This window comes from Cynara cardunculus (assembly GCF_001531365.2).
Source record: "Cynara cardunculus var. scolymus isolate 2C chromosome LG 15, CcrdV1, whole genome shotgun sequence".
In the NCBI taxonomy this organism is placed as follows: domain Eukaryota; kingdom Viridiplantae; phylum Streptophyta; class Magnoliopsida; order Asterales; family Asteraceae; genus Cynara; species Cynara cardunculus.
The window spans coordinates 2,069,255-2,074,032 of NC_037542.1; the positions used below are offsets into that span (position 1 = coordinate 2,069,255).

General features: G+C 29.3%; 1 long non-coding RNA gene across 1 annotated transcript; it reads left to right on the forward strand.

The window, feature by feature from the left end:
* Positions 1-1,811: 1,811 nt before the first annotated feature.
* On the forward strand, positions 1,812-3,898 carry LOC112528412. Its single transcript, XR_003070818.1, has 2 exons — positions 1,812-1,848; positions 3,446-3,898. It is a non-coding gene; the product is annotated as an uncharacterized LOC112528412 (long non-coding RNA).
* Positions 3,899-4,778: the final 880 nt, after the last annotated feature.

Here is a 4,778-nt window from a genome sequence, read left to right on the forward strand (position 1 = left end):
ATATATATATATATATATATATATATAAAAGATATTAGATTATATTATATAATTTATTTTTTAATTGAAAAATAACAAAAAAGTGCATGTAAAAAGAACAAATGTTCTTTGATAATTAGTTCATTCTTAAGCATTGTCAACCTTACATGACAATAAAAAAAAATTTGAATACCATAAAGACCATATTCATAATAAATAGAGTATAAAACAATTAGTTATAATTTTTGACATATAGGGATAAAAAAGTAATTCACTCTTATAAATTGATGATGTTACTTTTGAAAGTAAATTACCAATTTCCTCCCATTTGGTTGGTGGAAATTATGGATTGGATCCGTCAAGTGAAGATTACAGGGACTTGTCATTATCGTTTTCTAATTTACTATGGATCAAGTATTTCGTGTTAACAATCATTAAAATTCCTTATTAACTTAAGGGTATTTTTTTCTTTTTATCATGTTATAGCATTTGTAATTGTTTTGGGGGCCTTTTTTGCCAATTTTTAAAACTTAAGAACACATGTATTGAATTAACAAAATCAAACCTAAAACCAAACCCAAAATCAAACAAAAACCAAATCTAAAACATCATTCACTAAAGTAAAGGATGGAGGCATGTAGGGGCCAGGGTGAGCCTAGGCATACCCTCTAATTAAAAGGGAAAAAACCTCAATGAATAATATTCCCTTTTAAAGTTTTGTGCTCCATTTTTCGTTTAATGTGATTATTTGAGATAGAGTTTTAGAAAATATTTTCTTAGTTTCTTCATATTTTACGTATCTTTTTTATTTCAGCTCTTGTTAATAAGGTACAAGAACGACCTTGGAGTTGTAGGTCAGCATGATCTGTTTCATCCAACACACAATCGTTTTTCTTACAAACATTTTCTTTTTTAATTTATTACTGTTAAAATTTCACAGTTTCACCGATGAATCAAGATTTTCAATCATTTTAGAGATTCTACTCCCTCATTTGATCATTTTTTGTGCTCTACGTGTCTTATCTCAATACACTTCATTTAGTTGAGCTCTTCTGCTACAACAACAGTGACTTCATCAACTTTCTTGTTTTGGTTTAGGAGACATAAAGCAAGCATTCATTAAAAATTTCTTTAACAAAATGAAAAAAAATGAAAATCACTATATTAAACGGCCATTAATACGAGGGACTTGATCTGTAACAAAAACAAAACCACGGTGACCGTCCCTATATTATTTCACTTAAAGGACGCAAATCCATATTTTTCATCAAACAACATAGACGAAATTTGCAATTTATATATGTATCTATTTAATAGAAAATGTTTGATATCCAATCTGTTATGCGAGCCGATTAATCTCAGGACCACCTGCTTTACGGGTAGCCCGGAGTCACCGCATTTGAACCTCTGTGGCCACAAGAAGATTTTTATTCCTCCTTTAATTTGAACCTGTGACCTCTAGACACTTTTTACCTTTGGAGCTCAACCTCAAACCAATCAGGCACCACCCTTGTGGTTATAAAATGTTATTTATGGGTCGTTTACTAAACATTTACCCGGGTAAGTGCTTACCAAGTAATATTACCTCACCGGATGAATATGGTAAGAACCAAGAATCTTATGCGGCAAGTAAATAATAGTGTTGAATTTTACCGGTAAGCACTTACTGGGAGTGTTTGGTAAACGATCCCTTAATATTAATGGATATGGATTATAAAGTAATAAAAAAGATTATTTTAAACTTCATTTCATTTATTTTTAGTTGGAAAAAAAAAGGGCTACAAGGTGAAAAGAAGTTCCCCTATTTAAACCCTAATTATGGAAGCCATTCACAAACACATTTTCTGCAAAGAAGGAATATATTTTCTGGTATGCTTTTCTAACTCTTTTGTTTAATTCATATTCTACCCTTCTATATATATATATATATATATATGTATGTATATATATATATGTGTGTGTATATATATGTATGTATGTATAAGTGGCATTTTAGCTGAAAAAATAACATATTTATATAAACACCTAGAAATAAACGTCATCAGATCGAATTAAAAGAGCGAAAATCGTAAGTTGAGTGTTTCTTTTATTATGGAATATTATCATCGATTTGTATGTCCGTTGAATATTACTGTTTGTTGTAGTTTAGAGTGGAGACGCATATTATTTCGACAAAATGAAGAACAAATATGTTGGAGTTTTTCTTTTTCCTTTTTGGTATCTTTGCGAGTTCATCGTTTATAATAAAAGTTAAGTATGATAATTTAGAACGGAAATCTATCATTTTACAAATTTGATTAACGTAATTTTTCGTGTGTTCATACATGTATACTAACATTAGGTAAAAGCGGTTTTCTTTATGCTTATATATTCTCGTACTTGTTCTGTAAGCTTTCACGATAACTTGCAAACAACCATCATAATGCTTTTCGATCAGTTTCCGAGTAGGTAAACAGCATCAAATTAGTGTTTAGATGTCGTGTAAGTTAAAAAGTAAGTTTTAAACGTTTGATCTTTTGTATTTACTAATGAACGAGACATATAACACAAAATGTTGATCTTGTCACAAAGTTTATCGTTCTCTTTGTTGTAACCTGTCGTATATATGCCTTTTATAAGTGGGTATTAATGTCATCAAATATTAGAAGTTATCATATTACACGTCAAAAGGGTTTGAAATAAAAGAGTTTTGATATTCTATTACATTAACTGAGAAAAAAAAAAGCATTACGTTAAATATGAACTGAACTGAACTTGGTGCATTTTTATGCTTTTACCCTTATCAAAATACTTCGACATGTTTGGATCCCGGTATTTTCTTCTAACTGCACTACAATAAAATTGGGTTTATAGGACATTTAAAGTGTTTAAGCGTTCTAATAACATACTTTATAGGATTTAAATTTATAGAACCAAATTATAAAGTGTTCTATCTAAAAGTGTTACGATAGGTTTGTAGAACGATTTTAGCCGTTTTAACAAGTTTTTTATGATGTTTTTGAAATAAAGTGTCGTATTAGCTATTTTATAGGACAATTTTGAAAAGTGTCCTATATACCCATCTTTTTATAAGACATTTGTGTTTATAGGACACTATTTCAAATAATGTCCTATAAAATAACTAATGCGATACTTTATTAAGAAAACATCTAAAAAGAACTTGTTAAAACGCCTAAAAACATCCTATAAATCTATTGTAAGATTTTTAGATAAGACATGTTATAATTTGGTCCTATAAACTTAAGTCCCAAAGAATATATACTATGAGGACGTTTAAATATCTTATGTGTCCTATGAACTCAATTTTGTTATAGTGTTGTAAGCTTGTATTCAACTGATAACATAAATCATTTTTTTATGTAAATGTTGGTCCAATTTAATTAGCATAAATAGATAGATAAGATTGGAATTAAACCAAACAAATGAAATCATAAATTTCATGAAATATTATTTGTATATTTTTCAGATAGATATCGAGAAATGACGATCAATATCAACTGGTTTGCACTTTTTCTTGCCATAATGCTCATCATAGGAACCATTGATGGCGGTCCACATCTTCCCCGAAAAGCAAGCACCCGGGCAACCAAAGATGTTGCCGTTGAAAGAAAATTTTCTACAAACAGTTTCAACAATGATGCAGGAATAGATACTCATCACAAGTATTCTTATACAAACCGTCCCGTGGTTAAAAACTAGTTGTGTCATGCAACTAGTACCGTGCTCCATCATCTATATAGTTACAGAAAACATGGAGAAATAAGGGATATCGTTGGGTTTGAATAATGTTGGTCGAGTCTAGCCAAGTTGACTCACTGCGCCATGTTACCATATAAGTGGACGAATATGTATGATTGTATAATATTTGTGTGTATATAAACGTGGTTTGTTAAATGATATGAAGTGTGGCGTGTTTTCTGTATGTATACACTATATATATATACATATACATATATATATATTGAACTACCATCTCATGATATTTAACATTTTTATTTAAACCGATTCCTATATATATATATATATATATATATATGTGTGGTGAATCACAATTATTTTTAGCAATTTATCACAATTTGCACATAATGATTTATTGAATCACAATCTGTGCATAATGCTTTATTGAATCACAATCTGTGCATAATGCTTTATAGAATCACAATATGTTTGTTTGCATGATCTATTTATCAATTTATTAAAATCTGTTTATTCTATTAGGTCATTTATCAAATGCTTACCAGATAAATATTTATCGGGTGTCACGTACCTTCCGAATAGGCATGGCAAGGACCTAGAAACTTACTCAATAAGAAACATAGTAAAGACCGAGAATCTTACCCGGTAAGACTTATCTAATAAAAGATGTTTTTACCAAAAATATGTTTTGATTGCCGAAAATATTACCCGATAAGGTAAGTAAGGATAGTGCTCTTGCGGTAAACCACTTGTAATTGAGACTTTTGCCTACGAACTTTTTCCGATGAAATCTTGTGTACGCATTTCATTGTGTTGTGTGCATGTAAGTTAAGACGAGAGGAAAGAGAAAAGAGAGAGGAGAAAAATAAGCATTTAAATTAAATTAGATTTTATTTTTTAACTAATATTGTATGGTCTAGATTGGATCTGGTGAATTAGAAAAAGTTCTTAAAAGAAGGTCTCCGTATGTATATATATATATATATATGTATGTATATATATATATATGTATGTATATATATGTATATATGTATATATATGTATATATGTATATGTATATGTATATGTATATGTATATGTATATGTATATGTATATGTATATG